The 7136-nt window shown below is 39.2% G+C and overlaps 1 long non-coding RNA gene across 1 annotated transcript in view; it reads right to left on the reverse strand.

Moving 5' to 3' along the window:
* Nucleotides 1-6732, reverse strand: part of LOC144589639 (uncharacterized) — a 30964-nt gene extending 24232 nt beyond the window's left edge. Inside the window, exon 1 of the long non-coding RNA XR_013545885.1 lies at nt 1433-6732. This is a non-coding gene — a long non-coding RNA (uncharacterized LOC144589639). The remainder of the gene's footprint in view (nt 1-1432) is intronic.
* Nucleotides 6733-7136: the final 404 nt, after the last annotated feature.

The raw sequence follows: 7136 nt of genomic DNA on the forward strand, positions 1-7136 counted from the left end.
TTGTTTCCATAATAACACATTTTGCAAAACAAAAAACCTGTCATAAAAATGTGCCGTTTTTGTTCAAAGCCAGCAAAAAGGAAGCCTGCTATTTTGCAGTAACTCATATCAAGGGTTTTTCAAAGTTTTTCCATTCACAGAATGGAAACACATTAATCCCTATTTAGGATGAACAGTTTCACTTAGCCTATGTTTAGGGCTGCCGTTGGCCTGAGGCTCCTACTGCTCACAGTAAAAAAACAGTGGGCAGTTTCCCCATCTTTTTTCTTTGTTAGATTTTTGTCGGGTAAGAAAATGGTGGAAGACCCAGAGGGAAATTGGAGGATTACAAACTGAAGGTGAGATGCTCTTCTAGAAGAAGGGTGCTATCTGGAGAAGAGTATGGGATCTCCAATAGGTAGAATATGGTTCCATATATGCTCAGGAGGACAGTGGCAGAATTATTTGCTTTTGAGGTTCACACTAACACATGGTGATGTCTCTGTGTTCTGAAGAAAGGCGTAATGCTTCATTTTTTTAAAAACAAAGAACATTTTATTTCACCTTTTTAGTGGAATCAGCTCCAGCCCACTTCCTTTGCCTGTTGCTAATCCTTCTTTTCCCTCTCTGTAGCATCAGGCATTGCATCTGGCCTTCTGTTTCCAAAAATAAGAAGCACATCTTCCTCATCTTTCATGCAACATTAGCCCTTCCCTCTGCTTTAAGATGTATTTAATAAGTACAGATGTATTTACTTTAGGAGTCAGTAAAGTATTTGACATATTGCACAAATACATTTCTTGCACAGGGGGAGATGTAAATAAAATATAGTACTGTCTGTTTCCATTACAACTTCATGTTCTTTGACTTTTCCCTCTGTTCATTTTGTTAGCAGTGTTTAAATTAATTAAATGATAGTTAAGCCAAGTGGATCAAAGATTGTAGACAGCGGCTAATAATGAAATGTTTTGTATTTCATAGAGATAATGGATTTCTTCTTCTACTACTACTTTTTTTTACCCAAGACAAAATTAATATCTCTCTCCTCCTAGAATTTACTGAGCATGGTTTTAATTTAAGCTTTAAAATTCATTCAGTGCTACCTTTTCAAAATTCAGGCCGTGTCCTGCAGGGGAGGCAGAGCAGATACAGTCCTGAATATTTTACACCACTAATAAGTCTTTGTGATGTGCAATCACATGACCCACAAAAGAGTACTTCTTGACTATTTTCTTGAAATTAAGTTCTTATATACAGATATATGAAGCATGAGGGGGACACAAAAATCTGTGCCAGCTACCCCTATTATATCATCATTTAGGATTATGCACTAGCACAAATGTTTTGGATGCTGGATGAAAAAAGAAATATGGAAAAAAAGAAGGCAAGAATGGGAAATCTCTGATGAAATAGTCTGAGTTCAAAAAATTCATTTGTCCTTGAAATTACATACCTTGTCCTAGGTAATTTCATTTTAGATGCATAGTGTTTTCCTCTAGAGTACTGCAGACACACCTTTGCAGAATCACAGATATGTGATTGAAATCCCTCCTTCTCTCATCTTCACAGATGAGGACAAAGACCTGGAAAATTATTATAAGAAGCATCTGTGAGAAAAGAAGAGAATGGGATCAAGAAGGATTTTTTTTTGTTATTGCACGGAGTATGCAAGATCCCACACAAGACCATTTAACTCAACTAATGTTCCAACCCAGATAATGCAGCTTGCAGAAAATGATTATGTTGCTTTATTTCATGGATTTTGTGAAGGAATAGAAGCATCAGAAGGAATATTTGTGTCTCTCTTAACAATCAACTGTTTTTCTGAGTTTGCTTTGCTTCACAAGGGAAAGGACTCTAGTTTTGCACAGAGGGTCTTTTACTAGGGTCTTTTTCCTTGAAAGGGAAACCTTAAAGAGGAGAAAAAATAGACCTTTCTACTGACTGTTTTGAAGGCCAAGAGTCTACCATGGTTTGCTAATCCTTATTTGAAGCATGAAGGCACAGAGAAAGTGTTCAATTTTCTGATATCTGAAAGCATTAAAAACAAAGAAATTCTGAGGCTTTCCTTGCACCCCTATTCTGAATGCAGCTTGTTGCTGTTGTTACATGCCATCGCCTCTGATTTATAGCAACCGTAAGAATGAGCAATCTTCAAAATGTTCTGTCCTCAATAACCTTGCTCAATTCTTGTAAACTCAAGCTCATGGCTTTCTTTAGGGAGTAAATCTATCTTGTATTTGGTCTTCCTCGTTTTCTCATGCCTTCGATCTTTCCCAGCATTATTGTATTTTCCATAGATTCTCATAATGTGCTCAATGTATGACAGGCTCAGTTTCATCGTTTTTGCTCCAGAGACAGTTCATGTTTGATTTGATTTGGAATCCACTTGTTTTTTTTTCTGAATCTAGTCTGGATTCATCTGGATTTAGTGCTCTGTGTACAGATTAAATGGGTGAGTAAAATGTACCCTTGTCTGATACCTTTGCCTATAGGTTGCTTATAGGAAGCTATTCAGTCTCTCCATATTCTGTCCTAAGAATAGCTTCTTGTCCACAATACAGGTTACACATCAGGACAATCAACTGCTGAGGCACATCCATTTCTTTGAGAACAATCCATAGTTTCTCATGTTTCACAAAGTCAAATGCTTTGTTATCATCTATAAAGTATACACTGATCCTCTTCTGAAATTCTTTGGTACATTCCAGTTGTGAGTGGCTATTTGCAATATGATCTCAAATGCGTCTTCTCTTTTGGAATCCAGCTTGAACATCAGGCATTTCTCATTCCATATAAAGTAAAAGCCTTGTTGCATCACTTCGTCTTCATGGAAAATTAAATGGGCCTCTGGTTACTGCACTCCTTGGCATCTCCTTTCTTGGGGACTGGAATGTATATTGAATGTTTCTATTCTATGGGCCATTGTTTTGTTCTCCATATTTGTTGGCATATTCTTGTTAGGACTTGGACAGATTCAGACTCTGTGGCTTGAAATAGTTCCAATGGTATTCCGTTGATTTATTTCCTCCTTGTGTTTTCAAAGCAGAGTTCACTTCACTTTCTAGAACTGCAGGTTCATCACCATAGAATTCCTCTTTAAAGGAGTCTCTCTTATCTACTCTGAATATGTGTTTAGTATTCTGTTTCCACTATCTCTTTATTTTCTTCTGGTCAGATAAAGTGCTTTCATGTTGGTCTTTCAGCATTCCTAATTTAGGCCTAAATTTTCCTTTGATTTCTTGGATCTAAATGAATAGTTTCCGAGAATGTCAGGATGTGCTTGTTGAAGAGAAATTAAAAACACCACTGTATGTTGCAGCCAAACCACAGAATTTGAAAACTGCTTCCTGAACATTAGAATGATAGGTGTAACCCAGTGTAGAATTCCTTATCCAGTAAGAGTCTTTGCTTTCTTATATAGGCCCACAACTAGTTTTTCATCAGTACTGCAAACATTCTGTTTCTGTTCCAGTGCTCTTTTTGAAGCTAGTTTTAAATAAAGGGTTTTGTATCATTTTAAACTGCTGCCATGCTAAAGTTTTAAGGTTCTAATTTTTAAAAAAATCATTAGCTGGAATTCTATTAATTATGCCTAATGAGGTAATGTGGTTGGTACAATCTTAATGAAAAATTGCTACTAGTTGAGAAATCAGATCAGGCATTTGTTGACTTGAGCTGAGTTGTGAGACTGGATGTTCGCCAGTCTACAGTCCTACACTGACTTCTTAACTGAGAGGGTCTTTTCAATGGCAGCTCCCAGGCTTTGGAATGCACTGCCCCGAGAAGCCAGATTTGTCTTTCTGTTGTCAAACAAACAGCACCTTTAGCTGATAAGTGTCACAGGAATGCTCTATTTTATGGAATTTAGATATTTAAATGAAAACAAATTGTTTTCAAAATTGTTTTTAATCCTCCTGACCAATATTTAATTGGTTTTTTTTAATATACAGTTTTGTACTGTATGTCATTTTAATCTTGTTATTATTGTATGGTTTTAATTGTTGTGAGCCGCCTTGGGACCTCAGTGAGGAGAAAGGCAGGAAACAATATAATAAATAAGTACAAAAATCATAAGCTTGTGACAATTTGTTGCCAAGGTTTTTCACTGGTTCTGTTACATTGACATAACAATGCAACATGATTCTAGCCACTGTATAGGATTATCTGTCTTTTCTAATGATCAGATTAGGGTTTTAACTAGCTGGTAAATTAGGGCTTGTCTACATAGGTCCTTTTGGTGTGGGCTGGAGCAAACTAAAGAGGGTTGCTCGGGGTTGGATGGAGGTGCAATATGCCATTTGGTGTGAATTTTGCATCTACATGGTGTGCTGGAGTTCAGTTGACCCTATTTGGTTGATTGGATTAGAAAGCCACTTCTGGATATCGGCAAATTCAACATTTCCTCTGCTCCTTAGTGGAGAGGCAGGAGAAGTGAAATTTATTCTCTGCTAGGTGATTGTTGAGGTGCTGCGTCATTTTAAAAAAGGAAATAATATTTTCTTTGGTTTCTTTTAAAGGTGTTTTTTTAAACTTCCACTGCCGCTCCACCAAGGCACAGAGAAAGTGTTTAATTTGCTGATATGTGGAAATGGCTTGCTTATTAAGAAACTTAACAATGTTGGAAATTCCATTCAGAAGAGCCTTGATTGCTGGGAAGACGTGCTTTTGGTTCATTCCCAGCAATCACACATGCTAGAAATGGACCAAAACGAAGCAATCCTACCCACACCAAAAAAGTAGGTGCCCCTGACCTCATAAAGGTGTGGGTAGGACAGCTCTGATGAAAGTTTGGTTCACTCCATCAATTACATTATGTGATTGCTGGAAAAGAGAGCAAACCAACTTGTCCCTGCGGCAGACCAAACAGCAGGACCAATGATTGATCCTTTAGTTTATAATTGCTCTGTTGTGGAATAGCACAGCTTTGTCTGCATTTCTCAGGTCTCAGAGATATAACCTTGAAAGATTTGCATGTCTGGAGGGATGATGTTGTAAAATGAGGAAATTTATATTTCCCCCAACTTGGTATCTAACCCTTAGTTGTATGCACAAGTTTAGATAAATAAATGAATGAATGGATGAAATGCTGCTGTATTTTTAGGCAGAACATAACAAAAGTTACTGTTCAGACTACAACTCCTAGATTCCCCGATCCAGAAATCATATTGTCTTAGGGATTCTGAGCACTGTAGTCCAAACAAATAACTTTCTATGCTCTGATTTTCTGGGATGATTGGACAGAACCTAGCTGTGGGAGCTAAAGTTTGATCAGCAGTTATAATGTGATCTCACTCACCCATTCCATATGGTTCCTCCGTTACTGATGCACCAGAAGATGGTGGAAAGGAGCTGTGGAGAAATAGCTCCCATGCTATTTCTGTAATGTAAGAACAGGGCTTCTCACATTGTTTTGAGTAGGTGGCTTGTCTTGTATTTCTAGCCTGCAGTGTTAATCTCTTGAATACTTTATAGTAACACATGTCTGACTGGTTAGATGCATTTCCTGTGGTTCAGATGCAATTGACAAACCATTTACCCTAGACATGCAGTTCTTCCAAAGTCCGTCTGAGGTTGATGTGGTTCCTTCAGGAAATAGTTCATGTTTGCTAGTTCATAAGGACTATGTGGAAAAATAGTTAGACCCTTTCCTTGTAATTTCTGTCTCTTTGTGCTTCTGGGTAATCTGGAGTCGCTTTCATAATCATCTCTAGAGGAACCTCCCTGCCTCCCTAAGTCAGAACTTAAGAACCAGTGGTTTTGTTTTCTCATATCTTAAAAGTGCTCCAACTTCTCAAAACTGCAGTTTTATAATAGCAATAAAGATTTTGACAGCAATTCTTTAAAAGTTAGATAAATACAAATTGTACCATCAGCCTTGTCTGGAGTTTATAACCATCCTAGCTGATCTTCATCAGGCAGATAAATGGCTGCTATTCTGATCATTACTACTGCTTCATTTCAAATGTTGTCCGGAAAAAAACAGCAAGGTGAACCCTCAAAATTATGAACTTTTACTTAAATCAAGCACAGCCAAACAAGAGCTTTCAGAGTTCAGTCCTTTTTACCCAGAAGGTGGTTATAATTTCACACAAATCTATAGCAGATTATATGTGCTTTGCAGGCCCACTTAACAGAACCAAATTTCCCCTTGGGCTATAATCCAAGTGCTCTTTCATGATGCCATTTGTGTGGCCAAACCATATAAACCTCTCATGTTATATCCTTGCAATCTGAACAACCAACATAAACACAAACAATCTGTTTTTTCTCCTTGGTGCATAGGCAGAGATTTTGTCCCATTGGTGGGATGAGGGATGGGGAGGAAGAAGGCAGGATTTTGGAAAAGCCCAAAGGCCTAATTTTACAATTTTAAATGTGTGAAGAGAACAGGGCCATAGATGCCCTGGTTGGTGAGCCATTGTGCTCTGACCCAGGGCTGGAATCTCTCGCCTTGTCCACAACAATGAGTCATGAGGAGTCTCACCAGGCCAAGCAAGAAGAAAGTGGCATTGAAACCCAACACTTCCACGAGAGCGGGACCCAGACTGAGGCTCTTGTGGTCATGTCAGCTCTGAGGATCAAGGGATGACCCCTAGAGGGAAAGAGGGAACTGATCTATCCCTAGTGGGTGGTGATTATAAAAACCACCTTGCCGCCAGTGAAGTGTGAACCCCACAGAAGCCACCTAGGGAGGAGGCCGGCTGTCAAACAGAGAAAGAGCAGCAGACAGAATCCCTAGGGAAGTAATGAACTCTGGAAAGGGGAGCCAGGATCCACTGGGGAAAGGGAGGAAGAACTTGGTGAAGGAGCTTCAGGGAGACAACTAAAAAAGAGTGGTCTGAAGAGGAACGAGAACCCCCAGGGGATTGGGACTACATTCAGAAGGAAAACCCTGGAAGATTTTTTTTCTTTTGGTCCTGCTCTCAGTCCCTATAGGAGAGGGCAAAAGATATGAGAACCCCAGTTTCCCTACCTGATCATCCTACTGGGGAAGGACTGAACTGAGGCTAGGAGAGACCATGGCAACCTAAAGCCAACATTGGTGGAGGGAGCAGTAGTGCAAGCATCAGCACTGGGAGGAGCAGGAGGGGAGGGGAAGAAATGGAAGCCAGGGCAGGCAAGGATCTCTGGCAAGAGGATCTCTACACATCTGC

Source organism: Pogona vitticeps, chromosome 5 (assembly GCF_051106095.1).
Source record: "Pogona vitticeps strain Pit_001003342236 chromosome 5, PviZW2.1, whole genome shotgun sequence".
NCBI lineage: Eukaryota > Metazoa > Chordata > Lepidosauria > Squamata > Agamidae > Pogona > Pogona vitticeps.